Raw genomic sequence first — 21,646 nt, 5'->3', positions numbered from 1 at the left:
TGCGAGCAAATCGGTCAAGGATAAGTGCCCGAAAAATGAGTGACATTTTTTACGCGATTTTTTCGTATGAATTTGTATTTTGGCCATAACTTCTGATCCCATAGTCCGATCTGGCCAATTTCTAATAGGAAACAATGGGACAGGATTCTGCGTCGAATGCAACTTGTTGCGAGCAAATCGGTTGAGGGTAAGTGCCCGAAAAATGAGTGACATTTTTTACGCGATTTTTTCGTATGAATTTGTATTTTGGCCATAACTTTTGATCCCATAGTCCGATCTGGCCAATTTCAAATAGGAAACAATGAGACAGGATCCTGCGTCGAATGCAACTTGTTGCGAGCAAATCGGTTAAGGGTAAGTGCCCGAAAAATGAGTGACATTTTTTACGCGATTTTTTCGTATGAATTTGTATTTTGGCCATAACTTTTGATCCCATAGTTCGATCTCGCCAATTTCAAATAGGAAACAATGGGACAGGATCCTGCGTTGAATGCAACTTGTTGCGAGCAAATCGGTTAGGGTAAGTGCCCGAAAAATGAGTGACATTTTCTGAGTAGTTTTGCGCACACACACACACACACACACACATACACACACACACACACACACACACACACACAGACATCACCTCAATTCGTCGAACTGAGTCGATTGGTATATAACACTATGGGTCTCCGAGCCTTCTATAAAAAGTTTGTTTTTGGAGCGATCATATAGCCTTTACCGTATACTTAGTATACGAGAAAGGCAAAACGCAACCACCCAATAATCATGGTAAATATACATTTGACGTACAAATCCGCGACACTTTTTCGATACGTAATAGCTTCCGTTCGGTTCGAATGTAATCGCCAAGCAGGTGCGAGGGATTTCCACGTTCACTTTTCCGATATTCTATAATTCGTTGCATTTTGTGATGCAACGAGAACGTGCAAACAGTAAAATGTGGTAATCGATAGTGTGTTTGTGTTACAATTTTACACTGAGGTCATTACATTATGTTGTGAAGGTTTTTGAATGCATCACCCGGCGCTTGAGGACTGTTCTGGTTTGCACTTCGTTGTATTTATGCATAGCACAAAGCACGTGTTTCTTTGTTGTTCAGTCAAGAGCGTCGGCAGATGCAATAACTAAAACAAAAATAATCACCTTCATCAAAATCTAATTGAGAAAGCAATTCAAAGAACATTTTCCTTTTTTTTACCTTGAAATTTGAAAAGATTTATACTCTCTCTATTCAGCAAATTTCGTTCAACTGACGTTACTACGAGATAAATCGCAATTTATTCTTTCTATTGTGTGCATTAGGGCGATGACATACTGACGCGTCGTGCGATGCAGAGCGCATCCAAGCACTCGTGAAACAGAGTATTAGCAAGAGGAATTCTTTTGTCTTGTACGCGTTCGCGCACGCAAAGGCGTGAGTATGTCATCGGCCTTAGTTGACCAAAATAGTTTCAATTGAGCACAATCGCCATTCAACAAATCAAGACCAGAATCAATAAGGCACATTTGAAAAAAGTTCCTAGATTTATATCTATATGTTTTCGGAAACCCCGATTCGAATGCCAACTTGACTTTATGACACAGCGTATAGTAAAACTTGAAAGATAATAAGGTTGGGTTGTATGAGTATGCGATGAAATTCGGAAAATGTTGCCGATACGAATATGTACTTCTGGAAATATGCTGTTTGCAATCACAAAGCTCTACCTAAATTTGTATGTTGTGAAGCAATAGAAGAAACATTTTGAAATGAGCAATAAGGAAAAAAGAAGCACATATTTTTGCTGGGGGGCTGTACACAAACCACGTAGACCGAAATTTCACATTTTCAAACCCCCCTCCCCCTGGTAGACTTTCGTAGACTTTTCCGAAACCCCTCCCCACCCCCTTGAAGTCTACGTAGACTTTTCCAAACTTTACAAAATATCATATGTAATTGGACAATAAAAATCGAAATCAAATTTAATCCTCTGTCCACAGCTTCTGAAACCAAATCTCAAAGTCAATCAATTTAATTTCTGTTGAATTCGACTCCTCCTAGAGGTGTGCACCACCGCTGCCTACACTTTTGCATCGGCGCGCCACAGCTAAAAATCTGTCACGCATCTGACCTATATTTCTCCACGCCGGTTCAAATTTGTAGAAAACCGAAAAATTTTCAGTATTTCGAAAAATTACTAGTTGAAATTCCGACAATGTCATGTCTACATTCCAATAAGTTTTCGTGGAAATTTTCGTAGAAGATCCCTATTAATAATCTTTAAAGCTTTCCGGTAATATTTCAAAGAACTCTCCGTGAAAATTTCGATGCTTTTCATGAAAATTTCATGCAATATCCTATTGAATAATCTAATCCGTTGAAATAGCAAGAATTTCCGTGAAAGTTTAGAATTATTTCCCGAGATAATTTTAAGTTTAAATGGACACTCCGAAATATTTCCCGGGGAATTTCAGAATGGTTTCCTACATTCTTGCAGATTTGGAACAATTTCCTGAAGAAATTGAAAAAAAATCCTATAGACAATTTAAAGACTTTTCCGAATAATTTTGGTGAATTTCTCCTAAAAATTTCGAATATATTTTCATGAAAATACAAAAGCTTTCTTACAAAACTTGCAATTTTTTTTGCCGTAGATTTTCCATTGATTAGTCCAAAGAATTCGCATTAGCACTTCCGAAAAAAAATGCCGTGAAATATACGAAGCATTTCCCATGGACATTTCGAAAAATTTTGCTTATCTATCCAAAGAATTTCCGAAATTGGGAAAAAACCCAGATTAATCCACCTAGCGGTGATGGTGCCTTTCTCGACCTTCGTAAAATGTGTGTGCTTGAAAAAAGATGAGCTAGTGGCTAGGAGTAAAAAAGACAAATTTCTTTGTCCGTTCTATGAAAATCAGATTATTTATGGCAAAGATATTGTAGATCCAGTTGAAAACCGAAAATCATATTTTGTCCCATTTTCGGATGTCGCAACTGCATCGCGAGTGGTGCCCGACTATGGCACAGTTGCGCACTACTCGCGATGCAGTTGCAACATCCGGAAATGCGAGAAAATGCGATTTCGCGGGACCTCGGTTCGGTTTTCAGCTTGATCTACAATATGCTAATAAGAATTTCGACATTTTTGTTTCCTTTTCCAATCTTTTGACGTACATAACCCTGTTTTATTTCACCCAGTCATATATTTTAAGGATATCACTTTTGGATGTTAGTTGAACTGAAGCTCCGACCACACAAAAAGAAAACGAAAATGTCATTCCCATCACGCGAGCGAAGGGCAATATTTGTTATGATATAAATCTCATGACCGTCTTTCTGCCAAACTCCCGTATGAAGTGGGAGAGACAGAGACATCATCTCAGTTCGTCGAGCTGAATCGATTGGTATATAACACTATGGGTCTCCAGGCCTTCTGTAAAAGTTTGGTTTTTGGAGCGAACATACAGCCTTTTCGTATAAAAAGGCTAAAATGGTGTTTCGGCCATAACTTCCGATCCCATAGTCCGATCTAGCCAATTTTCAATAGGAAACAATGGGACAGGATTCTGCGTCGAATGCAACTTGTTGCGTGTGAATCGATTAAGGTTAGGTGTTCGAAAAATAGGTAACATGCAATTTGTTGCGAGCAAATCGGTTGAGAATGAGTGCCTGAAAAATGAGTGACATTTCTTACGCAATATTTTCGTATGAATTTGTATTTTGGCCATAACTCTCGATCCCATAGTCCGATCTGTCCAATTTCAAATAGGAAATAATGGGACAGGATTCTGCATCGAATGCAACTTGTTGCGAGCAAATCGGTTGAGGATAAGTGTCCGAAAAATGAGTGACATTTTTTATGCGATTTTTTTGTATGAATTGGTATTTTGGTATAGTGGTATTGGTATATTTGTATAGTCCGATCTAGCCAATTTCAAATAGGAAACAATGGGACAGGATTCTGCATCGAATGCAACTTGTTGCGAGCAAATCGGTTGAGGATAAGTGCTCGAAAAATGAGTGACACTTTTTTTCGCGATTATTTCGTAAAAACCCCAGATTGATCCACCTAGCGGTGATGGTGCCTTTCTCGACCTTCGTAAAATGTGTGTGCTTGAAAAAGATGAGCTAGTGGCTAGGAGTAAAAAGACAAATTTTTTGTCCGTTCTATGAAAAGCAGATTATTTATGGCAAAGATATTGTAGATCCAGTTGAAAACCGAAAATCATATTTTGTCCCATTTCCGGATGTCGCAACTGCATCGCGAGTGGTGCCCGACTATGGCACAGTTCGGCTCGGTTTTCAGCTTGATCTACAATATGCTAATAAGAATTTCGACATTTTTGTTTCCTTTTCCAATCATTTTGACGTACATAACCCTGTTTTATTTCACCCAGTCATATATTTAAGGATATCACTTTTGGATGTTAGTTGAACTGAAGCTCGACTACACAAAAGAAAACGAAATGTCATTCCCATCACGCGAGCGGAGGGCAATATTTGTTATGATATAAATCTCATGACCGTCTTTCCGCCAAACTCCCATATGAAGTGGGAGAGACAGAGACATCATCTCAGTTCGTCGAGCTGAATCGATTGGTATATAACACTATGGGTCTCCAGGCCTTCTGTAAAAGTTTGGTTTTTGGAGCGAACATACAGCCTTTTCGTATAAAAAGGCTAAAATGGTGTTTCGGCCATAACTTCCGATCCCATAGTCCGATCTAGTCAATTTTTAATATGAAACAATGTGACTGGATTCTGCGTCGAATGCAGCTTGTTGCGTGTGAATCGATTAAGGTTAGGTGTCCGAAAAATAGGTGACATTTTTTGCGATTTTTATGAAAAAAGGTATTTTGGTCATAACTTCCGATCACATAGTCCGACCTGTCCAATTTTCAATAGGAAATAATGGGAAAGGATTTTGCGTCGAATGCAATTTGTTGCGAGCAAATCGGTTGAGAATAAGTGCCTGAAAATGAGTGACATTTCTTACGCAATACTTTCGTATGAATTTGTATTTTGGCCATAACTCTCGATCCCATAGTCCGATCTGGCCAATTTCAAACAGGAAATAATAGGACAGGATTCTGCGTCGAATGCAACTTGTTGCGAGCAAATCAGTTGAGGATAAGTGTCCGAAAATGAGTGACGTTTTTACGCGATTTTTTTTTGTATGAATTTGTATTTTGACCATAACTTTCGATCCCATAGTCCGATCTGGCCAATTTCAAATAGGAAACAATGGGACAGGATTCAGCGTCGAATGCAACTTGTTGAGAGCAAATCGGTTGAGGATAAGTGCCCGAAAAATGAGTGAAATTTTTTACGCGATTTTTTCGTATGATTTTGTATTTTGGCCATAACTTTCGATCCCATAGTTCGATCTGGCCAATTTCAAATAGGAATCAATGGGACAGGATTCTGCGTTGAATGCAACTTGTTGCGAGCAAATCGGTTGAGGATAAGTGCCCGAAAAATGAGTGACATTTTTTACGCGATTTTTTCGTAGGATTTTGTATTTTGGCCATAACTTTCGATCCCATAGTCCGATCTGGCCAATTTCAGATAGGAATCAATGGGACAGGATTCTGCGTCGAATGCAACTTGTTGCGAGCAAATCGGTTGAGGATAAGTGCCCGAAAAATGAGTGACATTTTTTACGCGATTTTTTCGTATGATTTTGTATTTTGGCCATAACTTTCGATCCCATAGTCCGATCTGGCCAATTTTGAATAGGAATCAATGGGACAGGATTCTGCGTCGAATGCAACTTGTTGCGAGCAAATCGGTTGAGGATAAGTGCCCGAAAAATGAGTGACATTTTTTACGCGATTTTTTCAAATGAATTTGTATTTTGGCCATAACTCTCAATCCCATAGTCCGATCTGGCCAATTTCAAATAGGAAACAATGGGACAGGATTCTGCGTCGAATGCAACTTGTTGCGAGCAAATCGGTGGAGGATAAGTGCCCGAAAAATGAGTGACATTTTGTTGAGTAGTTTTGCGCACACACACACACACATACACACACATACACACACACACACACACACACACACACAGACATCACCTCGATTCGTCGAACTGAGTCGATTGGTATATAACACTATGGGTCTCCGGGCCTTCTATAAAAAGTTTGTTTTTGGAGCGATCATATAGCCTTTACCGTATACTTAGTATACGAGAAAGGCAAAAAGTATTTTGGCCATAATTTCCGATTCCATAGTCCGATCTGGCCAATTTTCAATAGGAAATAATAGGACACAATTTTGCGTCGAATACAACTTGTTGCGAGCAAATCGGTTGAGGATAAGTGCTCGAAAAATGAGTGACACTTTTTTACGCGATTATTCCGTAAAAAAAGTATTTTGGCCATAATTTCCTATCCCATAGTCCGATCTGGCCAATTTTCAATAGGAAACAATAGGACACAATTCTGCGTCGAATGCAACTTGTTGCGAGTAAATCGGTTGAGGATAAGTGCTCGAAAAATGAGTGACACTTTTGCTACATTTTGGTACGTGGGTGCGCACAGACGAACACACATACACACACACACATACACACAGACATCACCTCAATTCGTCGAATTGAGTCGATCGGTATATAACACTGTGGGTCTCCAAGTCTCCTATGAAAAGTTTGTTTTTGGAGTGATCATATAGCCTTTACCGTATACTTAGTATACGAGAAAGGCAAAAAGTATTTTGGCCATAATTTCCGATCCCATAGTCCGATCTGGTCAATTTTCAATAGGAAACAATGAGACACAATTCTACGTCGAATGCAACTTGTTGCGTGGAAATCGGTTGAGGATAAGATCCCGAAAAATGAGTGACACTTTTTACGCGATTTTTTTGTATGAATTTGTATTTTGGCCCATAGTCCGATATGGCCAATTTTCAATAGAAAACAACGGGACAGGATTCTACGTCGAATGCAACTTGTTGTGAGCAAATCGGTTGAGGATAAGTGCCCGAAAAATGAGTGACATTTTTTACGCGATTTTTTCGTAGGATTTTGTATTTTGGCCATAACTTTCGATCCCATAGTTTGATCTTGCCAATTTAAAAAAGGAGACAGTGGGACAGAATTCTGCGTCGAATGCAACTTGAGGCGAGCAAATCGGTTAAGGATAAGTGCCCGAAAAATGAGTGACATTTTTTACACGATTTTTTCGTATGATTTTGTTTTTTGGCCATAACTTTTGATCCCATAGTCCGATCTGGCCAATTTCAAATAGGAAACAATGGGACAGAATTCTGTGTCGAATGCAACTTGTTGCGAGGAAATCGGTTGAGGATAAGTGCCCGAAAAATGAGTGACATTTTTTACGCGATTTTTTCGTAGGATTTTGTATTTTGGCCATAACTTTCGATCCCATAGTTCGATCTGACCAATTTCAAATAGGAAACAATGGGACAGGATTCTGCGTTGAATGCAACTTGTTGCGTGGAAATCGGTTGAGGATAAGTGCCCGAAAAATGAGTGACATTTTTTACGCGATTTTTTCGTTTGATTTTGTATTTTGGCCATAACTCTCGATCCCATAGTCCGATCTGGCCAATTTCAAATAGGAAACAATGGGACAGGATTCTGCGTTGAATGCAACTTGTTGCGAGCAAATCGGTTGAGGATAAGTGCCCGAAAAATGAGTGACATTTTTACGCGATTTTTTCGAATGATTTTGTATTTTGGCCATAACTTTCGATCCCATAGTTCGATCTGGCCAATTTCAAATAGGAAACAATGGGACAGGATTCTGCGTCGAATGCAACTTGTTGCGAGCAAATCGGTTGAGGATAAGTGCCCGAAAAATGAGTGACATTTTCACGCGATTTTTTCGTATGATTTTGTATTTTGGCCATAACTCTCGATCCCATAGTTCGATCTGGCCAATTTCAAATAGGAAACAATGGGACAGGATTCTGCGTCGAATGCAACTTGTTGCGAGCAAATCGGTTGAGGATAAGTGCCCGAAAAATGAGTGACATTTTGTTGAGTAGTTTTATGCACACACACACACACACATACACACACACACACACACACACACACACACACACAGACATCACCTCAATTCGTCGAACTGAGTCGATTGGTATATTGCACGATGGGTCTCCGGGCCTTCTATAAAGAGTGTGTTTGTGGAGGGGTCATATAGCCTTTACCGTATGCGTGGGATACGAGGAAGGCCAAAAGTATTTTGGCCATAATTTCCGTTCCCATAGTCAGATCTGGCCAATTTTCAATAGAAAATAATAGGACACAATTTTGCGTCGAATGCAACTTGTTGCGAGCAAATCGGTTTAGGATAAGTGCCCAAAAAATGAGTGACACTTTTTTACGCGATTATTCCGTAAAAAAGTATTTTGGCCAAAACTTCCGATTCCATAGTCCGATCTGGCCAATTTTCAATAGGAAACAATAGGATAAACGTCTGCATCGAATGCAACTTGTTGCGAGTAAATCGGTTTAGGATAAGTGTCCGAAAAATGAGTGACACTTTTGCTACATTTTGCTACAAGGGTGCGCACAGACGCACACACAAACACACAGACATCACCTCAATTCGTCGAACTGAGTCGATCGGTATATAACACTATGGGTCTCCGGGTCTCCTATAAAAAGTTTGTTTTTGGAGTGATCATATAGCCTTTACCGTATACTTAGTATACGAGAAAGGCAAAAAGTATTTTGGCCATAATTTTCGATCCCATAGTCCGATCTGGTCAATTTTCAATAGGAAACAATGAGACACAATTCTACGTCGAATGCAACTTGTTGCGTGGAAATCGGTTGAGGATAAGATCCCGAAAATGAGTGACACTTTTACGCGATTTTTTGTATGAATTTGTATTTTGGCCCATAGTCCGATATGGCCAATTTTCAATAGAAAACAACGGACAGGATTCTACGTCGAATGCAACTTGTTGTGAGCAAATCGGTTGAGGATAAGTGCCCGAAAAATGAGTGACATTTTTTACGCGATTTTTTCGTAGGATTTTGTATTTTGGCCATAACTTTCGATCCCATAGTTTGATCTTGTCAATTTAAAAAAGGAGACAGTGGGACAGAATTCTGCGTCGAATGCAACTTGAGGCGAGCAAATCGGTTAAGGATAAGTGCCCGAAAAATGAGTGACATTTTTTACACGATTTTTTCGTATGGTTTTGTTTTTTGACCATAACTTTTGATCCCATAGTCCGATCTGGCCAATTTCAAATAGGAAACAATGGGACAGAATTCTGTGTCGAATGCAACTTGTTGCGAGGAAATCGGTTGAGGATAAGTGCCCGAAAAATGAGTGACATTTTTTACGCGATTTTTTCGTAGGATTTTGTATTTTGGCCATAACTTTCGATCCCATAGTCCGATCTGACCAATTTCAAATAGGAAACAATGGGACAGGATTCTGCGTTGAATGCAACTTGTTGCGAGGAAATCGGTTGAGGATAAGTGCCCGAAAAATGAGTGACATTTTTTACGCGATTTTTTCGTATGATTTTGTATTTTGGCCATAACTTTCGATCCCATAGTCCGATCTGGCCAATTTCAAATAGGAAACAATGGGACAGGATTCTGCGTTGAATGCAACTTGTTGCGAGCAAATCGGTTGAGGATAAGTGCCCGAAAAATGAGTGACATTTTTACGCGATTTTTTCGAATGATTTTGTATTTTGGCCATAACTCTCGATCCCATAGTTCGATCTGGCCAATTTCAAATAGGAAACAATGGGACAGGATTCTGCGTCGAATGCAACTTGTTGCGAGCAAATCGGTTGAGGATAAGTGCCCGAAAAATGAGTGACATTTTTTACGCGATTTTTTCGTATGATTTTGTATTTTGGCCATAACTCTCGATCCCATAGTTCGATCTGGCCAATTTCAAATAGGAAACAATGGGACAGGATTCTGCGTCGAATGCAACTTGTTGCGAGCAAATCGGTTGAGGATAAGTGCCCGAAAAATGAGTGACATTTTGTTGAGTAGTTTTGCGCACACACACACACACACATACACACACACATACACACACACACACACACACACACACACACAGACATCACCTCAATTCGTCGAACTGAGTCGATTGGTATATAACACTATGGGTCTCCGGGCCTTCTATAAAAAGTTTGTTTTTGGAGCGATCATATAGCCTTTACCGTATACTTAGTATACGAGAAAGGCAAAAACCCTGGGAATTTCCCAGAAAATCTCCAGTGAAGGAAAAAAAAAGCGTGGAAATTTCAGAGAATTCCCCGTGTAAGTGCGCCATAATTTTTCGTAAAAATGTTTAAGAATCACTTGAAGTTTCCGACGAAAATCAAAAGATTTTCTAGTAGAATCTGCAATAAAATCCAAGTGGAAATTTTGAATTTTTTTCGAAAGTTTTTATAGAATACTTCGGAGAATTTTCCTGCTCAACACATAAGAATTTCCTGGGGAAATCCATATAGTTTTAAGCAGGGCTGGTAGCGATAAATTCCGTTCAAAATAGTGACTTAGTGACCAACGATGACGAAAAAAGTGACCAAATAGTGACTTTCAGATGCAGAAAAAGTGACCAAATAGTGACTTTTGTATGAAGTATTAACTAGGTAGTGAGCTGAGTTGTATTTGCATTGTCACTGTGTAACTCGTAGTAGATTGTAAACTGGTGATATCATGTTTTTCTTTCGAAATCCTTATCTAGAATGCTATCAGAAATCAAGAAAAGACAAAAATTACAATAGCATGAGGATTACTACTACTTACTACTGAGGATTACTGAAGCTTAGCATGAGGCAATCAACTTGGCAACACCCTCATAAATATCACAAAGTTGGATATTTAGGAAGGTATCTATTGGATTAGCTAGAGGCTAGCAATATGACCAATATGCAATATGCCTTATTCCGTGACACACCACGTAATGGTATTTACCCAGCGTCGCGGGAGCACACTAAACCAAGTTTATAATTTCAACAATGATTTTGAAGATTTTTCCGTGAAACTGCATCTTGTGTATGAAAATGGCAGAATGATTTATGTATAGCAAATTTTGCGCCGTCTTTTACTACCGTCTAAAAATATTGTCTTACTTTAAAATATATTTCCACCAGTTTTACCATTTATGGATGATTGGATGAGCTGCAAAAAAGTGTGAAAGAGTGCAAGAACGATGTTTTGGATTGTCTCTGGAGACGAGCCAGCCTAGGGCTGAAAATTTACTTAATCCTAATTCTCCCTTGATACTTTTTAGGCACTAAAAAAAGACTTCAAAAAATCATAACTCCTTTGATTCTCAACCGATTTTGACGATTCACCTACCAAATGAACCTGGGAAAAAATTGGCATTGGCCACCTGGTTCCGGAATAAATCCGGGGTCGAGTGGGGTACCTTTTTTTTCTCAAATCAAATGACCTTGCTAAAAGTCATAAAACTAATTTTTTGGTGTGTCCTACTTCATGAAATCACGAGACATGTGCATTAGTGCCTTTTCCAAGATTCCTTGGTAGGTTTGGACAGGTTCTGTAGCATTCCGGGGACCTGGTTCCCCCGGGGAAGTGGCCACTTTTCGATTTGATACGAGACTCATCTTGCGACGTCTCAAACTTCATAATTTCGCGAAACGGGCTCAATAGAGTCTAATTTGAGGTACCTGAGTGGTTATGGTCAGCTTTCGTTGCACCCCGGGGACTTGGTTCCCCCGGGGATGTGGCCACTTTTCGATTTGATGCGAAACCCATTTTGCGACGTATCAAACTTCATGATTTCGCGAAACGAGCTCAATGGTATCTAATTTGAGATACCTAAGTGGTTCTGGTCAGGTTATGTGGCATTCCGGGATCCTGGTTCTCCCGGGGAAGTGGCCACTTTTTTATTTGATCCGAAACCCATCTTGCGACGTCTCAAACTTCATGATTTCGCGAAACGGGCTCAATAGAGTCTAATTTGAGGTACCTGAGCGGTTACGGTCAGATTTCGATGCACCCCGTTTGTTTTTGATTGTGTTTTTGTTTTTGATTGTGCTTTCGCTAATTTCTATGCAGTTAGACGTGTGAACATTTGTGTTGGCACGTTGAAAAATTAGCACGGTTCTTCGATAAAAAGCAATAAAATGATCTAATTAATTACTAGACAGAGAATTATAAATCTATAAATTAATCTTTACAAATTGTTTCAGAAAACTTAAAGAATTTAAAATTCGGATGACTTTTTTGCCTTTCTCGTATACTAAGTATACGGTAAAGGCTATATGATCGCTCCAAAAACAAACTTTTTATAGAAGGCCCGGAGACCCATAGTGTTATATACCAATCGACTCAGTTCGACGAATTGAGGTGATGTCTGTGTGTGTGTGTGTGTGTGTGTGTGTGTGTGTGTGTGTGTGTGTGTGTGTGTGTGTGTGTGTGTGTGTGTGTGTGTGCGCACAAAACGACGCAAAAAATGTCACTCATTTTTCAGGCACTTATCCTCAACCGATTTGCTCGCAACAAATTGCATTCGACGCAGAATCCTTTCCCATTGTTTCCTATTGGAAATTGGCCAGGTCGGACTATGGGATCGGAAGTTATGGCCAAAATACAAATTTATACGTAAAAATCGCGTAAAAAATGTCACTCATTTTTTAGGCACTTATCCTCAACCGATTTTCTCGCAACAAATTGCATTCGACGCAGGATCCTGTCCCATTGTTTCCTATTGGAAAATGGCCAGGTCGGACTATGGGATCGGAAGTTATGGCCAAAATACAAATTTATACGTAAAAATCGCGTAAAAAATGTCACTCATTTTTCAGGCACTTATCCTCAACTGATTTGCTCGCAACAAATTGCATTCGACGCAGGATCCTGTCCCATTGTTTCCTATTGAAAATTGATCTGGTCGGACTATGGGATCGGAAGTTATGGCCAAAATACAAATTTATACGTAAAAATCGCGTAAAAAATGTCACTCATTTTTCAGGCACTTATCCTCAACCGATTTGCTCGCAACAAATTGCATTCGACGCAGGATCCTTTCCCATTGTTTCCTATTGAAAATTGGCCAGGTCGGACTATGGGATCGGAAATTATGGTCAAAATACAACTTTATACGTAAAACCCAGATTAATCCACCTAGCGGTGATGGTGCCTTTCTCGACCTTCGTAAAATGTGTGTGCTTGAAAATAGATGAGCTAGTAGCTAGGAGTAAAAAAGACAAATTTCTTTGTCCGTTCTATGAAAATCAGATTATTTAGGGCAAAGATATTGTAGATCCAGTTGAAAACCGAAAATCATATTTTGTCCCATTCCCGGATGTCGCGACTGCATCGCGAGTGGTGCCTGACTATGGCACAGTTGCGCACTACTCGCGATGCAGTTGCAACATCCGGAAATGCGAGAAAATGCGATTGTCGCGAAACCTCGGTTCGGTTTTCAGCTTGATCTACAATATGCTAATAAGAATTTCGACATTTTTGTTTCCTTTTCCAATCTTTTTGACGTACATACCCCTGTTTAATTTTACCCAGTCATATATTTTAAGGATATCACTTTTACAATAATTCAATCAATTATATTCAATTTACATCCACTGAAGCTCCGACTACACAAAAAGAAAACGAAAATGTCATTCCCATCAAGCGAGCGGAGGGCAATATTTGTTAAGATATAAATCTCATGACCGTCTTTCTACCAAACTCCCGTATGAAGAGGAAGGGAAGTGTATCAGTGTGGAAGCATCCGATAGTTCGTTTTCGGAAAGAAATTATAGCCTTTCGGTACAACTTTGTTGCACAAGAAAGGCAAAAAGTATTTTGGCCATAATTTCAAAGGTAATAGTCCAATCTGGCCAACTTTCTAAATAGAACAGGATTCCGCATCTAATGCAATTTGTTGTGAGTAAATCGGTTGAGGGTAAGTCCATTAAAAGTCAGCTAGACTTTTTTACTCGCTTTTTTATAACACATAGTATATTTTGGCCATAATTTCTGTGCCCATGGTCCAAATTTTCAATAGAAAACAATACGACAGGATTCCGCGTCGAATGAAACTTGTTGGAATTATAGATAGTGGAACTAACTGTCAAACGTGTCTCCAAACGAGCATGACGTCACGATTTCAATGGAAACGTTAAGGGCTGTGACGTCATATGTGCGTGTGCACGGGCAGAAAAATCGACTCAGCCATGCTTTCGCTCATCTATATATTCTACTATCTATAGTTGGAATTAAGTCGGTTGAGGATAAGTTCCAAAAAAGTGAGCTAAACTTTTCGCACTTTTGGTGCGCGCACACACACACGCAGAGACATCATCGCAGTTCATCGAGCTTATACGTATATAACACTATGAGTCTCCAGGCCTTCTGTAAAAGTTTGGTTTTGGAGCGAACATACAGCCTTTTCGTAGAAAAAAGGCAAAATGGTGTTTCAGCCATAATTTCCGATCCGATAGTCCGATCTAGCCAATTTTCAATAGAAAACAATGGGACAAGATTCTGCGTCGAATGCAGTCTGTTGCGAGCGTCAATAGATGAAGTCTAAGTGCTAAAAAAGTGAGCTAGACTTTTTCGAACTCTTTTTCACAATAAATAGTAATTTGACCATAACATCTAAGCCCATAGTCCGATCTGGCCAATTTTCAATAAGAAAATATGAGACATTCTGCGTCGAATGCAACTTGTTGTGAGCAAATCGGTTAATGATATGTGCTCGAAAAATGAGTGACATTTTTTACGCGATTTTTTCGTATGAATTTGTATTTTGGCCATAACTTTCGATCCCATAGTCCGATCTGGCCAAATTCAAATAGGAAACAATGGGACAGGATTCTGCGTCGAATGCAACTTGTTGCGAGCAAATCGGTTGTGGATAAGTGCCCGAAAAATTAGTGACATTTTTAACGCGATTTTTTCGTATGAATTTGTATTTTGGCCATAACTTCTGATCCCATAGTCCGATCTGGCCAATTTCAAATAGGAAACAATGGGACAGGATTTTGCGTCGATTGCAACTTGTTGCGAGCAAATCGGTTGAGGGTAAGTGCCCGAAAAATGAGTGACATTTTTTACGCGATTTTTTCGTATGAACTTGTATTTTGGCCATAACTTCTGATCCCATAGTCCGATCTGGTCAATTTCAAATAGGAAACAATGGGACAGGATTCTGCGTCGAATGCAACTTGTTGCAAGCAAATCGGTTGAGGATAAGTGCCCGAAAAATGAGTGACATTTTTTACGCGATTTTTTTGTATGAATTTGTATTTTGGCCATAATTTTCGATCCCATAGTCCGATCTGGCCAATTTCAAATAGGAAACAATGGGACAGGATTCTGCGTCGAATGCTACTTGTTGCGAGCAAATCGGTTGAGAGTAAGTGCCCGAAAAATGAGTGACATTTTTTACGCGATTTTTCCGTATGAATTTGTATTTTGGCCATAACTTTTGATCCCATAGTCCGATCTGGCCAATTTCAAATAGGAAACAATGGGACAGGATTCTGCGTCGAATGCTACATGTTGAGAGCAAATCGGTTGAGAGTAAGTGCCCGAAAAATGAGTGACATTTTTTACGCGATTTTTTCGTATGAATTTGTATTTTGGCCATAACTTTTGATCCCATAGTCCGATCTGGCCAATTTCAAATAGGAAACAATGGGACAGGATTCTGCGTCGAATGCAACTTGTTGCGAGCAAATCGGTTGAGGGTAAGTGCCCGAAAAATGAGTGACATTTTTTTTAGTAGTTTTGCGCACACACACACACACATACACACACACATACACACACACACACACACACAGACATCACCTCAATTCGTCGAACTGAGTCGATTGGTATATAACACTATGGGTCTCCGGGCCTTCTATAAAAAGTTTGTTTTTGGAGCGATCATATAGCCTTTACCGTATACTTAGTATACGAGAAAGGCAAAAATGTCACTCATTTTTCAGGCACTTTTCCTCAACCGATTTGCTCGCATTAAATTGCATTCGACGCAGGATCCTGTCCCATTATTTCCTATTGAAAATTGATCTGGTCGGACTATGGGATCGGAAGTTATGGCCAAAATACAAATTCATACGAAAAAATCACGTAAAAAATGTCACTCATTTTTCAGGCACTTATCCTCAACCGATTTACTCGCAACAAATTGCTTTCGACGCAGAATCCTCTCCCATTGTTTCCTATTGAAAATTGACCAGGTCTATGGGCTCGGAAGTTATGGCCAAAATACCACTTTTTTGCCTTTCTCGTATACTAAGTATACGTAAAGGCTATATGTTCGCTCCAAAAACGAACTTTTGAGAGAAGTCCCGGAGACCCATAGTGTTATATACCGATCGACTCAACTCGACGAATTGAGGTGATGTCTGTGTGTATGTGTGTGTGTGTGTGTGTGTGTGTATGTGTGTGTGTCTGTGCGCACTCGACAAAAAAAAATGTCACTCATTTTTCAGGTACTTATCCTTAACCGATTTACTCGCAACAAGTTGCATTCGACGCAGGATACTCTACTATTGTTTCCTATTGAAAATTGGTCAGATCGGACTATGGGCTCGGAAGTTATGGCCAAAATACCACTTTTTATAGAAAAATTGAGTAAAAAATTTCACTTATTTTTAGGCACTTATCCTTAACCGATTGCATTCGACGCAGGATACTCTACCATTGTTTCCTATTGAAAATTGGTCAGATCGGACTATGGGCTCGGAAGTTATGGCCAAAATATCACTTTTTGCCTTTCTCGTATACTAAGTATACGGTAAAGGCTATATGATCGCTCCAAAAACAAACTTTTTATAGAAGGCCCGGAGATCCATAGTGTTATATTCCAATCGACTCAGTTCGTCGAATTGAGGTGATGTCTGTGTTTGTGTGTGTGTGTGTGTGTATGTGTGTGTGTATTTGTGTGTGTGCGCAAAACTACTCAACAAAATGTCACTCATTTTTCGGGCACTTATCCTCAACTGATTTGCTCGCAACAAGTTGCATTCGACGCAGAATCCTGTCCCATTGTTTCCTATTTGAAATTGGCCAGATCGAACTATGGGATTGAGAGTTATGGCCAAAATACAAATTCATTTGAAAAATCGCGTAAAAATGTCACTCATTTTTCGGACACTTATCCTCAACCGATTTGCTCGCAACAAGTTGCATTCGACGCAGAATCCTGTCACATTGATTCCTATTTAAAACTGGCCAGATCGGACTATGGGATCGAAAGTTAAGGCCAAAATACAAAATCATACGAAATAATCGCGTAAAAAATGTCACTCATTTTTCGGGCACTTATCCTCAACCGATTTGCTCGCAACAAGTTGCATTCGACGCAGAATCCTGTCCCATTGATTCCTATTTGAAATTGGCCAGATCGGACTATGGGGTCGAAAGTTATGGCCAAAATACAAAATCCTATGAAAAAATCGCGTAAAAAATGTCACTCATTTTTCGGGCACTTATCCTCAACCGATTTGCTCGCAACAAGTTGCATTCGACGCAGAATCCTGTCCCATTGATTCCTATTTGAAATTGGCCAGATCGGACTATGGGATCAAAAGTTATGGCCAAAACACAAAATCATACGAAAAAATCGTGTAAAAAATGTCACTCATTTTTCGGGCACTTATCCTCAACCGATTTGCTCTCAACAAGTTGCATTCGACGCTGAATCCTGTCCCATTGTTTCCTATTTGAAATTGGCCAGATCGGACTATGGGATCGAAAGTTATGGTCAAAATACAAATTCATACAAAAAAATCGCGTAAAAAACGTCACTCATTTTCGGACACTTATCCTCAACCGATTTGCTCGCAACAAGTTGCATTCGACGCAGAATCCTGTCCCATTATTTCCTGTTTGAAATTGGCCAGATCGGACTATGGGATCGAGAGTTATGGCCAAAATACAAATTCATACGAAAATATTGCGTAAGAAATGTCACTCATTTTTCAGGCACTTAATCTCAACCGATTTGCTCGCAACAAATTGCATTCGACGCAAAATCCTTTCCCATTATTTCCTATTGAAAATTGGACAGGTCGGACTATGGGATCGGAAGTTATGACCAAAATACCTTTTTTCATAAAAATCGCGAAAAATGTCACCTATTTTTCGGACACCTAACCTTAATCGATTCACACGCAACAAGCTGCATTCGACGCAGAATTCTCTCCCACTGTTTCCTATTAAAAATTGACTAGATCGGACTATGGGATCGGAAGTTATGACCGAAACACCATTTTAGCCTTTTTATACGAAAAGGCTGTATGTTCGCTCCAAAACCAAACTTTACAGAAGGCCTGGAGACCCATAGTGTTATATACCAATCGATTCAGCTCGACGAACTGAGATGATGTCTCTGTCTCTCCCACTTCATATGGGAGTTTGGCGGAAAGACGGTGATGGGAATGACATTTTCGTTTTCTTTTTGTGTAGTCGAGCTTCAGTTCAACTAACATCCAAAAGTGATATCCTTAAAATATATGACTGGGTGAAATAAAACAGGGTTATGTACGTCAAAAAGATTGGAAAAGGAAACAAAAATGTCGAAATTCTTATTAGCATATTGTAGATCAAGCTGAAAACCGAGTAGTGCGCAACTGTGCCATAGTCGGGCACCACTCGCGATGCAGTTGCGACATCCGGAAATGGGACAAAATATGATTTTCGGTTTTCAACTGGATCTACAATATCTTTGCCATAAATAATCTGCTTTTCATAGAACGGACAAAGAAATTTGTCTTTTTTACTCCTAGCCACTAGCTCATCTTTTTTCAAGCACACACATTTTACGAAGGTCGAGAAAGGCACCATCACCGCTAGGTGGATTAATCTGGGTTTTAAATACAATTTTTAATAATTATTAATAACATTTTTAATAATAACAAATTTAAATGCATACAGTGCCCATTTGTCATTTTTTGAGCTCCTGGTCTCGGTTGCGCGTGAACCGATTTGACTAAAAATTTACCCAGAACTCAGATATAACATGAATTGTACCATACCCAAGTTTCGATCGGCGCGAAATCCTCACCAACTAAAATCAAAAACGCGACATAAAATCCAATTCGCGCCAACTACGCGCGAAATGTCAATTTTTGTTACCACAATTTACAGAACGTGTACGTTTTATATAATATAACTGGATTTTGCCACATTGAAAAAGATCAAAGAAAATATCCATTAGTATCACATCTATTCTGGATGGTCCTGTTCACCAACGTTCTACTAATTAAGCATACAAGAATGAAGACGTCAAAATTATTTCTATAATCAACGTTTCATAGAGAAAATGATGGTTGCAGCTTTGATGTAATTGATGTTCATAAGCCAAACTTACGTAAAAATTAGGTAATAAAATAATGTTAATTTGTTTTTCGAACAAAACTTCTATATACAAATTATTTGAGTTCATATAAAAATATGAAAATTATTTGGATTTACATCCAGAGAGAAATAATTCAGAATCATACAAAGTTGTTCAAGTTTCATAAAATGTGATCCATGGTGTTCCATCCATTCTGAAGATTTTTTTCAGAAATTTCAGCAGAAGTTGAATTTCTGCAGATTTCTGCAGCAGACTGAAAAAGAGTCTCATCGAATTGTTGGAAAATTTCAACGGGAATTACTTTAAGAATAATCAGAAAAATCCTATTTCTGTACAAGAAACAATGAACATATTTGTGTTTTGTATAGACCCTGTTTCTTTCTAGGTGAATGCTATAAAAACAATATAAAACCTGATGGCATGGTTTCATGCTGTATGGTTCGTCGTAGAGGGGTTAATCAAGCAGAAACTAAGACATATCTCGGAATTATGTCAAAATTGACGTGACAAGAAATGTATATTCAAAAACGATGAAAAATGACCACAAGTGAAGTTATAATGCATTCAATAATAGCTTGTGTAAGGCATGGCTTGGGTAAGCATAGACTTCAAACGTGGAGTTCCTTCTCCACAATATTTTGCTTCGAAAACTACGCTCCTTATTTATTAAATTTTCCTCCAGAACTAAATCCGCGCGAAGCCTTGAAACCGTTATGTTAATCTGTATCAAATCCGCAAAAACCGCGTAGTCGTAACAATCCTGCGCTTTATATACGGAGTTGCCTAAACGTATGTCCGTCCAAGCTTCGCAAGCTTCACTGTGGCCTCTTGATCCCGATGCTCCCACTCTGTCACACACTGCTTCTTTTTTTTTATTTATTAAAGTCATCTTTCATAAGACGGCCTTTTGGTTGCTTGTGGCAAACTTCCATAAAGCGTTTGATTGAAATTCGTACGTCCAGTTTCCTCAGTGCAGAATTACTTCTGACATATCTTGCTTTTCAATTTTTGTTTTCGAGACTATTATTGGATCCTGAATTTCAGTCATCTTAGGGTATTTACGCACAGCCGTTTTTTAATTAAAAAGCCTGGTTCCAGTACTCCTCAATTTTGTTCTCAACACTTCGTATTTAACAACCTTTATTCATGGAGAAGAAGATCATAGTTTACATGAATTGCAAGCAACCTGGCGATTTCCACAATTCACTTTTTGTGCAGTTTCTCAAACTCAAACTTTTTTACAAACGGCGAAACGATGCGAAAATAGTGACTTTAGTGACCATTTTACGAAAAATAGTGACTTTAGTGACTTTTGGATGCAAATAGTGACTTTTTAGTGACTAGGCTCAAAATAGTGACCAAGTCACTAAAAAGTGACTCGCTACCAGCCCTGTTTAAGCCATAGTTCAGACTATTACATCAGTGAAATTCATTAGATTTTTCTAGAGAAATTCAACTGAATATTTTGATAAAGTCTTGCAAAAAAATCTGGAAAGATCCTTAAAAAAAATCAAACAATAGTGAACCTAGTACATAGCTGCTTTATAAATTGTTTTCCAAAAAAAAGTCTACGTAGACTTTTTGTAAACTCCCCCGTCCCCCTTCGTAGACTAACGTAGACTTTTTCGAAACCCCTCCCTCCCCCTCAAGAGTCTACGTGGTTTATGGACAGCCCCTGGAGATAATCTTTTGGAAATAAAACAATAGTAATCTACTATGAAGTCTATTTATAACGAACACAAAATCCTGAAGCTGATTTCCTGCAGCTGTATTCGTCGGAGCAATATTTTACTGACGGAACACTAAATTCATTCCAACCGGCATTATTTAGAAAGCTCTTTGAACCAGTTCAGACACACAAGCCAATGAGAACGCCTGTCAAGAAATAATTGCGTACTTGAACATAAATAAAATTATTGAATTTGGTTTTCTGTTCTGAATCTGGAGAAGTCGAGTTTGATTCACGGTCCGGTCGGATGGGAAACATTCTTGACTCCCTGGGTATTGTTATTAGACCTCTTCATATTTTTAAAAAATATTAAAATTTCAACCGGTCAGCCCAGAATCACAATTCTTATGATAAACTAAGCCTCCTGACAAATGTTTAGCTAATTCGGAAACAAATTCAAGGTGGGGGTCCAAGTCGATTTAGTGTTTTTGTTTATTTGCAATTTTGAAAAAAAAAAAAATCTAACAAGAGATATAAACGCCAAAAATCATCGCAACAACCTCTCAACGGAAGCTCTTGGTGTGCTCTACAAGTCTCGTGAACATCGCGATTCGTTCCGTTAACGTTTTGACCATGTTAAAGTGATTTCTAGACCAACATTTGAAAAGGGCGTAACACCCAAAATTTA

General features: G+C 39.0%; 1 protein-coding gene across 7 annotated transcripts in view; it reads left to right on the top strand.

Annotated features, from left to right (window-relative positions):
- LOC134213036 (histidine decarboxylase) overlaps nucleotides 1-21,646 on the top strand; it is an 87,842-nt gene that overhangs the window by 48,184 nt on the left and 18,012 nt on the right. The window lies entirely within an intron of this gene.

This window comes from Armigeres subalbatus, chromosome 2, assembly GCF_024139115.2.
Source record: "Armigeres subalbatus isolate Guangzhou_Male chromosome 2, GZ_Asu_2, whole genome shotgun sequence".
NCBI classification, from domain to species: Eukaryota; Metazoa; Arthropoda; class Insecta; order Diptera; family Culicidae; genus Armigeres; species Armigeres subalbatus.
This window is presented reverse-complemented; position numbering and strand designations above follow the sequence as displayed.